Here is a 15,163-nt window from a genome sequence, read left to right on the forward strand (position 1 = left end):
AAAGTTTCCATTAACGCTATCCGTGTTTTTGGAAATGATTCTTTTATTAAACTGTCCTCAGTGACCAGGGTGAGAGCACATTCTCTTTCTTGGAAGATACTGACCAGTACATATAATATGTGCATTTTCAACTTTACTGGAGGCTGATCAATCAAACTAAACTTCCAATCCTGATTTCTTCCAGGAGACTTGTTGAGGAAATATTAGATATTTTCTAACAGTACTAAAATATGACTTCTTTACTTTCCACCATCTGAAATCTCTGCTCCAGTCAGATTGGCCTATTCAATGGTCCCTGGACATATGTTTGCTCTTCAGTCTCCCTTGAATAGAACATTCTTCTCCCCTCTATTACCCACTCCCTTTTTATATTGTGATCAGGTAGACTCTTCCACTTCTCTCCTTCTCAAACATCTTCGGAGGGACTCTTCCCTGCTCCATGAAATCAAACTGCTGAAGGAGTTAATGCCTGTGAACTCCTAGTGCTTTCTGTCCCTCCACTTGGCAGGCACTCTGCTTCTCGAAAAATCTCTTGTGTCATTGTTTTCCAATATAAACTAGTTTTTTTCTATACACATGTCTAATGTCTTCAACTACATTACATGTCTCTTAAATGTAACCGACTTCTAGTTCTATTTTTTAGTATTTACCCTTATTATCTAAGTGCTATGTACAAGAGGTGCTCAGCTAATATTTTTAATGAATCAATAAATGAATTTCCTGCTCTAATATCAATAATCAGGAATGGTAATAAATATGCACTCTGATGACATCCTCTCTGCAGTTGTAAATAGGTGTAATTTTCCTTTTTCAGCCAGTTTAATTCATTCTTACATCAAATGTATCCTGATAAATAGCCAGTGTGTTTGACTTCTGAGAAGTAAACATTTTGGTAGTGAATGAATTAATGCCTATGAGTTTACTGTAGATATAAAACTGCCGTTAAAATTAAAATATTTATATTCTCATTAGGAGAAAATTTTCTTAGCAGTGAAAACAACAGTGATGCTACCCAACTAAATTAGTTAATAGGGATCAAGGGCCTTCCATTCCCCACCCACTGCAATGTGAAAATCTGAGGTTCCTTTATCGACTTTGAAGTATCTGTTAACATCTGCAGACATCCTAAGGGAAATTGGCACTAAATAAATAGATTCATGCTATTTTTAACTCTAGTGGGGGAAAAAAATCAAGGAGAAATTAGGTTTCTTTATTAAAAAACAAAACAAAACAGTAAGAGAAATATTTTTCAGGAGTCTACCTAAAAAGAGAGAAAAAATTAGTCCCCCAACATCCTCCATGGCCACCCAAATGCAACAATACCAAAAATCAGCTATCCTCATCTAGCATATACCCAGGTGTATAAGGAAGCAAAATACTTACTTAACTGTGTATACCAAAATATTTACTTAACTGTGTGAAACAAAAACATTTACTTAACTGTGTGTACTGACTGTGTGAGACAGATAAGCAGACTGCCCGCTGATGTCAGTAAGAGTGTCAGCATAAGAAAATACTTAGGTTGCCCACTTGCTCTCTTGCTCATAACATGCAACCAGGTAATGCTTGCGTGTGGTGGAGAAGATAAGGAGGTGTCTGAGGAATGGCATAAAGAGTGGGGCAGAGAAAACAGCACAGCAGCACTACAGCACTTCAGCACTTTGGAACTACATGCTCCAACACTGACAGGCGGAGAGTTTGTGTCAAGAGACCTGACTTGAGGCTGCAGCCGACACCAAGGAGAACGACCACGGGGCCCTACTCTTGAGCTGAACCCGGAAATCTAGCTGTGAGTGATAAAGTGTTCGTGTGCAACCGCGATCTTGAATGGTCTGTATTCTTCCTCCAGCGTCTTTAATTATAAGATCCAAGTCCTGCGCGAGGTTCTAGGGACACCTGAAGCCTAGTAGGCGATTGCCACGACAAAGGTCACTTACTTGGCGCTAATTAATTAAATACAAGTAACAGGTCAGAACATTTCTACTTGGACACTAGGGTACAAAATATCCTTTCCTTTAATATTGGGCTTTAAGCTTTTTTTTTCTCTTTTCTTTTTTTTAATTAATCTGTGTTAGAGTAGTATGTAGATACTAGAGATGTGTCAGGATGTAGTAGACTACAAATAACAGAATGCCTGACTAAAATAGCTTAGATCTTTGCTACTCAAAATATGGCCCTTGAATCAACAACATCAATGTTGCTTGGGAATTTGCTAGAAATGTAGAATGTATGCTCCACCCTAAGCCTAAATCAGAATGTGCATTTTAACAAAATCCCCCTGGTGACTTATATGCACGTTAAAGTTTCAAAAGAAGCACTAGCTTGGGCTAAATAGGGGTTTATTATTTCACATAGCAAGAAGTCTGAAGGTAGATAATTCCTGACTTGGTTCATTTGGTTGCAAAACAATGTTGTTGATAACCTAGATGCTTTACAAATTTCTGCTTTCACATTTTCATGAAGAGGTGCTCAGATGCAACTCTTCATGGTAATAGACTTGTTGACGCAACTTCAAGTATTACCTCTTCACATAAACTGTCTCCAAGGAAGGAATAGTTATCTTTCCTTGAGCTTCTCTCTTTCTAAAGGAGAAAAATACTTCCCAGGATCCCCCACCAAACTCTTCTTTATCTCATTGGCCCGTATAAGCCATACACTGGCCTTTAAACTAATCAATGGTACTGGGCAAAGGGATTATGGTAGTAACTCCTTATCGACAGTTTCACTTACCTATCCATGGTCATCTGCAGTCTGAAAATGTTAAACGAAAATTCCAGAAATAAACAATTTATCAGTTTGAAATTGGGTGCCGTTCTGAGGTGATGGAATCTCTCGTCATCCTGCACTATCCTGCTCTGTCCTACCTGTGGACGTGAATCATCCCTTTGTCCAGTGTATCCACACTAGTAGACGCTTCCTGATCATTAGTCACTTAGTAACTAGGGTATCAGATTGACTGTCGTATCACAGTGTCTGTGTTGGGGTACCCCTTAGTTTACTTAATAATGGTCCCAAAGCACAGGGGTAGTGATGCTGGCAGTTCCAGTAGGCCAAAGAGAAGCTGTAAAGTGCTTTTTTTCAAGGATAGGGTAAAAATTCTTGACTTATTAAGACATTTTATCATCTCACATCATCACAAGGAGAAGGCCGAGTTCAGTATAATACAATATTTTGTAAAAAAAGAGATCACATTCACACAACTTTTATTACAGTATATTGTTACAATTATTCTATTTTATTATTAGTTGTTGTTAATCTCTTACTGTGCCTTATTTAGAAATTGAACTTTATGATAGGTATGTATATATAGGAAAAAACAATGGTATATCTAGTGTTTGGCACTATCTGTGGTTTCAGACATCCACTGGGGGTTTTGGAATGTACCCCCTGCAAATAATGGGAGGCTACTATAATATGTTGGCTTAAATTGATCATGGTCTATACCCTGGAAATAGGAAGGGACTTACATAACCTGGATGCCTGAACCAAAATGGGGTTCCATTAGCAAGGGATATTTGGGTAAGTACTAACCAAGAATATTACGAGGGATAAAGTAGCATTAGTAAGGAGAAGCAAAATGGGTTAATAAAGAGATAGGACATACAGAAAATGATCTTAACATAGAGTTTTTCCTATAAATTTTGAGTACAAGTGGTTGACAATATCAAATCTGTGACACATAATAAGTTCGACAACAACTGGATCTGGTAATCATAAAGTTATAACTAATCTTTATGAACAGAAGAGTGGTAGACAAGGGTAGAAAAAAGATTACAGGATGTTAAAGAGTATGAATGGTGAAGACATGGATGTGGTCAATATCAACAATTCTAAAAGTTTGCAAGAAAAAGACAGAAATAGAATGATGGTTAAAGAGTAGCTTTGTTATAGTAACACATTTTTGTCCTACTTCCCTCCATCCTCCATACTATAGATCTGAGAATGTCAAGAGGAGAATGAGTCAGTAAAAGAATGAGGGGTGTTGACAGCAAGGAGAGAGGTAAATTTTGGATCACAGGGAATCTTGCTTGCCTAGGTAAAGGACTTGCAAGATTATCTGCTGAAGAGAAAGATGTGGAAAGGGTGTTAGGGTGGTGGTCCTCAAAGTATTGGCCCCAGATCAGCAGCACCACTTGGGAACCTGTTAGAAATACAAATTCTCAAGCCTACCCCTAACCTTTTGAATCAGACTCTCTGGAGATGGGACTCAGCAATCTGCATGTGTACAGGCTCTGTAGGTGATTCTGATGCATGCATGTTTAAGGCTCACTGTGTTAGGAAATTGTTTATACACAATCTACCCGTATGCATACCTCTGCAGTTAAACTATTTGAGTTCTTCCTGTCAGAAAATATTTCCTACTTTGTTCTTTAATGCCCACTCCAGCCAGGTACACCTGTGGGCTCAAGTATACTCACACGTTGAGGCGCTTCTGGCCCTAAGGAAGGTGTCTGGAACTCTTGGTAAACTAGAAGGTCTTTCGTGTATCATCATTGTTTCTATTCTAGCTGGTCTGTTTACCTACATTTCTTTTTTTCCTGCCAAGACTATGCTTTAGTTCACAGGAAAATTTCCATTAATGACTCTCAACTGCTAAACCATGGAAGTCTGTACCCTTTAGCATAGAAGGCCCAGCCTCACCTCTGTCTACTTCTTGAGCCTTCTAATGCACTGCCCTGAGGGAACCTATTCTCTCTTGCAAGAAGCCTGTGGAAGGAAATTGAGAAAAATTTTTACAGAATTCTAGCACCATTTGATCTGTTCACAGACCTTTATTACCTGATGATTATATGCCAGGAATTTTACTAGAAACTAGGATAAAAAAAGATGATTTACCAACTTGCACACTGCAAGAGACTCTTTCAGCAGCAGGTAGTCAGCCCCGTTACACACTGTAGTCATTCTAAAGACTCTCAAAGGTCTACAGGCCCCAGGCAGGTGATGGCTGGCCTTGGTGTGCTACGTATCTTTTACTGAGAGGCCCCAGGCTCAGCACTGGCACCAAATCTGAATCTGCATTAACCAGTGGACACCACTCACCTCCACCCTGGTAATCTCCCGAGACTCAGCCTGCGACAACTTGACTACCGCCTGAGGCTCTTTCAGCAGCTGACCCTTAGAGATAGCCAGCAGGTGGCAACAGGCCTAAAGGTCCCTGCGCCTATAGCTAAGCAGCCCCAGGCAGGGCACTGGTAACAGCCAGCCTTGCTTTACAGCATGGCCTCTCCCATACATCTCCCATACACAGGTAGTAACTGACCACGATCACTTTGTAACACTTATCAGGTAGTGTTGGCCCAGTCACAATCAGCAGCTGATCCTGGCCTGCATGGGAATGCCTCCCAAGAGGCCCCAGAACCAACAAACCAGGTGGCCAGTTTCAGACCACAACAGAGCATTACCCAATTAACACCACAAGCAGCATACCCAAATGGTGGTCTCAGCAGGCACCAGAGCCCACTGGGGCAAATTCATTCCATGGGGTCAGCTCTTGCCCAGCAGTTTATATGCTGTGGTCCTGGCCAATAATCACAACCAGTCAGCTTGAGGCTCAAACCCACCCACTGACATGCCAACAGCAATCAAGGCTCAACTACAACAGGAGGGAACATACAACCTACACAAGAGACATTCCTGGAACTCCTGGCTTAGGCGATCAGGGATACTTACTACATAAGACCATTCTGGCAAGACTGGGAGACATAGAAGATCTACCTAAACATAGAAACAAACACAGAGAGACAGCCAAAATGAGAAAACAGAGAAATATATTCTAAATGAAAGAATAGGAGGAAACTCCAGAAAAAGACCTAAACAAAATGGAGGCAAGAAATTACCAGATACGGAGTTCAAAACACTGGTTATAAGGATGCTTAAGGAACTTAGCGAGAACTTCAACAATGAAAGAGTAAGCATAATAAAAGGCAGAAAGCATAAAACATAACCAGCCAGCAATGAAGAATACAATAACTGAAATGAGGAATGCACTAAAAGGAATCAGCAGCAGATTAGGTAAAGCAGAGGATTGAATCAGGAAATTGGAAGACAAAGTAGCAGGAAACACTTAATCAGAACAGCAAAAAGAAAAAGGAATTTTAAAAAATGAAGATTGTTTAAGGTACCTCTGGGACAACATCAAGCGTAACAATATTCACATCACAGGAGTACCAGGAGAAGCAAGAGAGTAAAGGAATGAGAACCTATTTGGAAAAATAATGACTGAAAACTTCCCTAAGCTGGCGAAGAAAAGACAGACATGTCCAAGAAGCTCAGAGAATCCCAAACAAGATTAAATCAAAGAGGACCACACCAAGACACATCATAATTAAAATGTCAAAAGTTGAAGACAAAGAGAGAATCTTTAAAGCAGTAAGAGAGAGGCATTTAGTTACCTACAAGGGAGCTCCCATAAGACTTCTTGACAGCTGACTTCTCAACAGAAACTTTGCAGGCCAGAAGGGATTGGCACAAAATATTCAAAGTGATGAAAAGTGAGGACATACAACCAAGGTTACTCTACCCAGTAAGGCTATCATTTAAAATTGAAGGGGAAACAAAGATCTTCCCAGACAAGAAAAAACTAAAGGAGTCCATCACCACCAAGCTAGTATTACCGGAAATATTAGAAGGACTTCTTTAAGAAGAAGAAGGGCATGGGGAGAAAGGGACATAATATGAATAATAAAATGGCAATAACTATGTACCTATCAATAATCACTTTAAATGTAAATATATTAAATGTTTCAATCAAAAAACCTAGGGTAACTGAATGGATGAAAAAAAACAAGACCCATACACATGCTGCCTACAAGAGACTCACTTCAGATTGAAAGACATAGACAGACTGAAAGTAAAGGGATGGAGAAAAATGGTTCATACACATGGAAATGAAAAAGAGCTGGAGTAGCAATACTTATAACAGAAAAAATAGTCTTTGAAACAAAGGCTATAATATGAGACAAGGAAGGACTTTTCATGATAAAGTAGTCAGCCCAACAAGAGGACATAGCCCTTGTAAACATTTATGCATCCAACAAAGGAGCACCTAAAAATGTAAAGCAAATATTGACCAACATAAAGGGAGAGATCGACAGTAATACATTCATAGTAGGAGACTTTAACACCCATTAACATTAATAAATAGATCTTCCAAACAGAAAGTCAACAAGGAAACAGCAGCCTAGACCAGATGAATTTAATTGATACTTTAGATCATTTCACTCCAAAAGCAACAGAATACACATTCTTTTTAAGGCAAATAGAATATTTTCCAAGATATACCACATTAGGCCACAAAACAAGTCTCAATAAATTTAAGATTTAAATCATATCTTCTCCAACCATAATGCTATGAAACTGGAAATCAATTACAAGAAAAAAACTGAAAAATACAAACACATAGAGGCTAAATAACATGCTACTAAACAATGAATGGGTTAACAATGAGATCAAGGAAGAAATCAAAAGATTATGCCTATCAATAGATAATTGGATAAAGAAGTGATACATATATATATGTTGGACTATTGCTCAGCCATAAAAAAGAGTGAAATCTTACTGAACTTTATACATACTACGTTTTTTCCTATACATATCTACCTATGATAAAATGTAATTTATAAACTAGGCATAATAAGAGATTAACATCTTATAATAAAATAAAATAATTGTAACAATATCCTGTAATAAAAATCATGTGAATGTGGTCTCTCTCTCAAAATATCTTACTGTACTGTATTCACCCTTATTGTGATAATGTGAGATGGTACAGACCTACGTGATGAGAGGAAGTAGGTGAATGAGACATTAGCAAGTAAAATAAGGGTTACTGGAACACAACCACTGCCATACCATGACAGTCAATTCGATAACTGAGTGAATAGCACTCACAGGTGGGGAGCATGTGCAGCGTGGATACTCTGGACAAAGGGATGATCCATGTCCTGGGTAAGATGGAGCAGGATGGTGCAAAATTTCATCGTGTATCTCAGAATGACATTACATTGAAAACTTGTGAATTGTTTATTTCTGAAATTTTCCATTTAGTATTAGAGGACTACAGTTGACCACAGGTAACTGAACACACAGAAATTGAAACCTCAACTAAGGGGAGACTACTGTATTGGGAAAATCTTACAGGGCTTCATCAGCAAGTAGAGGTGCCCAAGTGGGCTAAGCCTCAACAAGAGAAAGGAAGGCAGACTCAAATCTCCTGGCTTTTGCTGTCCCACACAAGAGGGGAAATTAAAGCACATATAAAAAGACATCGTTAATAAATAAATTAAAAAAAAGAGGAAGGCAGGAAGCCAAGGAGAAGGCTAGGTCTTGAAGCTTGGAGTTTTGTGTTCATTGTTTCTGCTTACTCACACACGCCCTGTAAACTTCAACTTCCACATCTGTGAAATGGAGTAATACCTACCTCCTTGGTTTGTTTTGATGATCAAACGACAAAGTGCATGTGAAAAAGCTTGGTAAGCTATAAAGCACTATATGAGTGTTACTAATAGGACCACTGCCACACTCAAAGTATATCCAACCACATCAATCTAGAGGGTGCAATTTTGGTTATAATTGCGTCACATTGCCTGCTGCCTTTCACCAGCACTGTCATCATTAACAACTCCTGTCCATCAGCTGGCTTGAGTGGGGTTGAGAGTTGCTGGGGAGAATTGCTAGGGGAGGAGCAGTTCAGAGTCTTCCTTTTCTTCTCCCGTACCACAAACATTTAAACCAGTTAAAGTGGGACTGAAAGGAGAAACAGGTGGGCAAAGGGTCAGAAAGGAATGGAAGAGATTTATTCTAGATCCCAAAATACAATTCTAAACGTTGATATCAAGTCAGATCATGCCCTTGTTCTGGCCTTTTAACAATTCCTTGTTGCTTATGAAACAAAGCTCATACTTCTTGATCTGGTCGCTATTTACCTCTCCAGGTTCTCTTAGTCCTTTCCCCATACACTGCATTCCAACCATAACAAACTGCTAGCTGTAATGGAATTTATCCTGCTCTCTTCTTGCCTGGGCTGTCCCTTTCCCTGACTTTCCTCCTTAGACTTCCCAAATGGATTCAGATGCTAGCTTCAATGTGAATTCTGCTTTGTCTTTCTCATTCAAACCCAGGCAGGCATCAGTGAGCCCATAGCACCTTGGGCACTTTCCCGGGGCAGGGGGCAATATGTAATGCTGTATAGCAGATGTGAGCAATGGGTTTTCCATCACACACTGGCTTTTACACCCAGATCGGCCATTTACTTCTTTGGGCAAGGCATAAGAGAGGCACTGGAGGGGACTGTGAAGAGTATAGATTCTGGAACCTCACAGCCTGGCTGTGGGACTCTAAACTGAACTCTTGGTTCTGTAGTATCCACATATGTAAAATGAGGATAATGATATTAATCCACCTCATAGGATAGTTGTGAGGATAAAATGAGTTAATATGTAAAAAAACACTGAGAACAGTACCTGGCACATACCTGTTAGCACTTGTTCTTAATCTCATGGTTTTTTGTTTGTTTGTTTTTTGTTTTGTTTTGTTTTGTTTGTTTTGGTGTGTGTGTGTGTGTGTGTGTGTGTGTGTGTGTGTGAGAGAGAGAGAGAGAGAGAGAGAGAGAGAGAGAGAGAGAGAGAGAGAGAGAGAGAGAGAGAGAGAGAGAGAAATGGGAATAATAATCACTGGAGAGAGCTAGTATGAGAATTACTCAAGATAAGCAGAAATGCTTGGCTTAGAGAAGATCCGTGATAAATCTTTCACTTGCCCTTTCAGATCTTGCTCTTTGTAGTATAATTCTTTATTTAAAGGTATCTCCACCACTAAAAACGTTTAGCTCCTCTAGGGAGGGGAGAGCTTTATCCATCTTTGTGTCCTCAGTAGGTCACGGGAAAACACAAAATGGCCTTAACTGCCTCTCAATTATATCTTAAAAGGCCACGAAATAGGAACTTAATCCCTAAAAATCTGTATCTTTATAAATCTATGTGAAAGTCATAGTTCGATTATTAGTTTAAAAAAAAAAATTTGTGTTATGTGTGTGTGCTTTTTGGTATGTTGTTTCCTTCCCATTCCTTTCTCTTTGTTTTCATCTTGGACAGGGTTTCTCAATCCTGTCACTAACAGGCCTTTGTTGTGGGGACTGTTCCCTGGCCTCAATCCATGAGATGCCAGTAGTATCTCTAACTCCTGCTTTGGACAACCTAAAATGTCTCTATGACATTGCCAAAAGTCTGGGAGAGGGAACAAATCTGCTCCCCTTTCTCCACCCTTGAGAAACACTAATCTAGGAAATCTGCTTAAACATTTCAGATTAAGTAAATTTTGGGGGGACTGTTTTTTTTCCTCTTTTATCTCTAAGGCACAAATTTGGATCATATGCCTCCAAATTGAATAGATTCTGACGATGGTAAAGGAAAAAGAATATCTCCTCCACTGATGGCAGTGTTTCCCTTTATCTCTCCTCTCAGAAATGGCAAGGGGGTGGAGAGGACAAGGTGAGGACCATGATTTATTTATCTGGATATATGCTCCCAAAATACCAATTGCATATTTCTTTTGTTTTACTTTGTGGGAAAACTGAACCGATGCCGTTTTACAATTCAGATTAAAGCTAAAAACACATCAAGCTGTGTGATTTCCTGGGAGTGAGAAGAGGGGGCAAGTCTTTATTATGTATGGCATAGCTGCATGCAAACTTCTCAACGTCAGAAAACCTTTACTGCGTGAAAGAAAAGGTATATGTTGAGAAAGAAGATGCATGCTAGAGTAACACATTGTTACTCTAAGTCCTGAATCTGAAACACAAGTCACAATGCTGCTTTACTAATAGTGCAATTTCAAACCTACATAAGCTGGGAAATTTGTTATCAGGTGACTCATACATGTGGGGAAATCCAGTTCATTTGTGCCAAAGATGAAATAAAGCGATTAGGCATTTAAATGCTGAGATTCCATTCAGTCTTGTGAATGAATTGCAATAATCTTGGATGGGGAGAAAAGAAAGGGTAGTTACTTATCAAGTTGAAAAATGTTAAAAGGCTCTCTGGATTTATATAGTAAAACCTTATATTTATAACACCTTTATCTTTAAATCACATAAGTACTTTTATTTCTTTTTTATTTTGAAACATTCAAAAAGTTCAAAAAAAGTTAAGTACAGTATTAAGTATTTTTTTGTCCTTAATCATTTGAAAGTAAGTATAGACCTGATGTCCCACCATTCCCAGATCCCTTTTAGTCCTACATAATCACAGTGCAACCATTAAAATCAGAAAATTAACACCAATACATGACTACTATCTAAACCTCAGACTCGACTCAAGTTTTGTAAATTGTCTCAATGAAATGTTTTATAGCAGCAGGTCTAGTTCAGGATCTAGTTCAATTGCATTGAGTTGTCATGTCTCTCTAGTCTTCCTCAGTTTCAATTTTTCCCTGACTTTCATGACTATGACACTTTTGAAGAAGACTGGCCAGTTATTTTGTATCTTGTCTCTTCATTCGGGGTTTACTGGCGTTTTCTTGTGATTAGTTTCAGGTTAAACAACTTTGGTTGCAAGGATATCATAGAAGGATGCTGCTTTTTTCTCATTATATCCTGTCAGTTTGTACCCTTACTAATGACATTCTCTGTGATTCCTTGATTAAGGTGGCACTTGCTAGGCATATTCTCTGGGAACATACTCTTTCTTCTCAAATCCATGTTAACATCCCATTCCTCATCAAACTTTTGACGTACTCATTTATTCATGTATGTTTGTACTCATCATTTCCTATTTTATTCAATGAGTTATAGTATTTTACTGTCATTTTTAATTTTGATGCTCAAATTGTTCCTGATTTGGCCAGTAGAAGTCCCTTCAAGATGGCTTCTATGTTTTTTGACATGTTCCCGTCATTCCTTGAGCCCTTCCTTGCTCTCTGTCACAACAAGGTGCTCTGGACTCATACTTTCTCTACCCCAGATGAGGTATCAGCCATTTCTCTAAGAAGCTCTAGTTTCTTTCGAAGGAAAGATGTTAGTTAGTAGTCAAGATCTTAACTCTAGCTGTGCTCATTGTTACCAGGCTGTCACACTTCCAGGCTTGCTGTGGCAGCTATAACAATGCGTCACTCAGATCTCCTGCTACAGGGAGTATACTTGACTGGCGGTCTCAACTACTGCCCACTGAATCTATTGCCCTGTTTGCCCTGAGGCTATACCTTCCAATGAGTACTCCCAGTTGATGCCTGAGAATAGCAGGAGTACTGGAGTAGGCCCAGTCTGGCAAGACACAGGAATTCTTCAGTGGGCAACTTTGGTTTGGGAAGTCTCCATCTACCTGGTAAATCCATCTTGTGCTGCTGTCCAAGACCTTTCCTACTCCAGCCTTTCCTTCTTTTTCTTCTTCTATGAATGTTAGGCTACATTACAGTCTGAAGGATCTTTCTCTCTTGTTTCCTATTTGTATTAGTTACCCATCACTGTGTAGTAATTACTTCCTGAATATAACGGCTTAAAGCAAAATAAATGTTTATTATCTCACAGTTTCCGTGGGTTAGGAATTTGGGAACAGATTAGCAAGTCTGGAATCTGTCAAGATGTCAGCCACAGCACAGCTACACCACAGCACAGTCTCCATCCTGGAGGAGCTACCTCCAAGATGGCTCACCTGGCTGTTGGCAGGAGATCTCAGGCTTTACCACATGGATCACTCCATAGGGCTACTTGAGTGTTCCTGAGACATGGCAGATGATTTCCCTACTATAGTAAATGCTCCAAGAGAAGAAGGCAGAAGCCACTATATCTTTTATTGTCTAATCTTAAAGTCACACTCCGTCACTGTGGCAATAGGTCAACTCTATTCAGGAGAGAGTAGTTTACAGGGGTGTAACTACCAAGAGGTGAGAACCATTGGGGGCCATGTTGGAGGCTATCACACTCCCTCAATAAATCCCTTGCACATCTAATATGACCTAGTTAAATCACTGGACTTAACTCCTAGGGCCTCTGGAAGAAGTCTGTGAGAGTAGGGGAGGGAGGAAGAGAGCCGAAACTTCAACACCCTTTGATTAGGCACACTCATTCTCCCCTTGTCTCGGAGTGGCAGTCCTCCTCCTCTTCCCATCCAAGGTCAATCCATCTGCTGGGTTCCAGATCCTCTGGGAAGTCTCCAGATCACTTTTCTTTCCTCATTCTTTATTAGACCGTTTACTTCAGGTTATAAATATGATCGTATTCCTCTTAAACTTAAAAATAAAGTACGGTCAACCCTAACCAAGTCAATCCCCCATTCCTCCACCTCCAAATTCCTTTCCAGCCACCCAAGTGCTCTCTTGCTTTCAACAACAAAATTCTGGAAAAACCGCTGGCCTCCCTCCCTGTTTCCATTAATTTCTCAATTCACTGCAACTCTTGCTTTGGCTCTCATAACTCTGCTGAAATTGCTTTGGCGAAAGTTACCAATGACTATTTTGTTCACTTTAAGTTTGTGATTGAAAAAAAATCCCAGTCATTTGAATTAAAAAATAACGGTCCTCATAGTATTTCAAATAATAAAGAGTCTAAAGTAGAATTAAGCGTCTCTCTCTTATAAGAACACTCCTGAGGGTCCACGCTTAACAATTTTACATTTATCATTCATATTTTTTGCATTGCCCATCCAAATCCAAAACAGACACATATTTAACTGCATAAGATTTCTTTTTTTCTCTTCCCTTTCTCCCTCCCTTCATTCCTTCTTTCCGTCTAAACAAAATTTCCATCACGACATACACGTTATTCTCTAACTTGCTTTTCAGTTAACAATACTCAAGATTTATTTCTAAATCAATAGAAATAAATCTACATAATCCTTTTTAATAGCTGTATAATATTCCACAATATGGACATGCCATTGTTTATTCAACTAATTCCTACTGAAGTGCATTCAGGTTCTTTTGATTAGATTGAACCATACAAAACTGCCATATATGTAGGCATTTAAAAAATTTTATTATTAGTTTTGAGTATATAGTACATTGGTTAGATATTTGTAGGCATGTTTTTTGTTGTGTTTACTTCCCAGTACAAACAATATTGTAATAAATACCCATATGTATATATGTCTATAAACTTTTGTTTTTGTGGATAAATTCCAAGATGTGAGATTCTTTTTAGAAAGGTGTGTATATTTTACTCATTGAAAGTAGATTGCTTTCCTCAAATATTGATATAATGTATGGTCCCATGGATGACCTTTTGGGAAGTTATAAGTCACAATGGCCTCTTTTCAGTGTTTCTCTTAGCAGACTTCTCCACAGCACACTGTATTTGTCATTGCTGACCATGCCTCCTCGAGTGGCAAGACTTTAAACCAGTTTTCCATCTGCCTCATTTTGGTTTCTTTCCAAAGCTTTTCTTCTGTTTGTTCCTAGATACTTGTATACCACATGGTTCTACCATGGCTCACTTTTCTATTTACACTAAATCTCCATTTTCGTTTTAGGTATGCTTATGGTTTCAAATGTGGTCTCTGCCTACCAAGGATGTGGCCAAAAAGTGATTTCACCTGAATTAGAACAAGGTTTCCTTTCCTGAAGAAACCTTACTGTCACTGTGCAGAAAATTGTGGTAATAACTATTCAATCACTGTTCAACATTCAACGATGTGTCCCCTGGGTTGTGTGGTATATGAGCTCCACAATCATCACTGATAGCTGTGTTTTCCATTCATCTCCTGAGTTCAAACTTCTATATCAAAACTGTCTACTGAATATCTTCAGCTGGATGTTTTATAGACACCACCAATTTAAAGACCCATTGTTTGACTTATCATTACCCACTCTTGAAATACTCCTTATGCATTTCTTAGTAAATGAGACTCGCATTCACTGGGGTACATAACTTAGAAATCTGGAAATTCATCTTCTCTCTTCTCTCTCTCTCTCTTTCTCTTTCTCTCTGTTCACATCTGATAGGTTACTAAGTCCTGCTGTTTCAATCTCATATTCCTGAAATCTATTATTTCTTTTTGGTCCCCAGTGCTGCTGTCCTCACAATCCTTTTTGATGGACTAAAAATAACTTCTCACTGGTCTTCCAAGTTTTTGCCTTGCCTCCCTTGTATTATCCACACTGCTGCCAGGGAAACTAATTCAACATGCAAATCAGTGAGAAAAATCATTTATTGTCCATATTGTCAAGAGGTTCAAAT

At 39.0% G+C, this 15,163-nt stretch overlaps 1 protein-coding gene across 1 annotated transcript in view; it reads left to right on the top strand.

Moving 5' to 3' along the window:
- Positions 1–1,564: 1,564 nt before the first annotated feature.
- LRP6 (LDL receptor related protein 6) overlaps positions 1,565–15,163 on the top strand; it is a 133,882-nt gene continuing 120,283 nt past the window's right edge. Inside the window, exon 1 of the mRNA XM_016156367.2 lies at positions 1,565–1,789. The gene's annotated coding sequence lies outside the window, so the exon portion shown is untranslated. The remainder of the gene's footprint in view (positions 1,790–15,163) is intronic.

The sequence above is a fragment of the Rousettus aegyptiacus genome, unplaced genomic scaffold, assembly GCF_014176215.1.
Source record: "Rousettus aegyptiacus isolate mRouAeg1 unplaced genomic scaffold, mRouAeg1.p scaffold_m13_p_2, whole genome shotgun sequence".
Classification (NCBI taxonomy): Eukaryota; Metazoa; Chordata; class Mammalia; order Chiroptera; family Pteropodidae; genus Rousettus; species Rousettus aegyptiacus.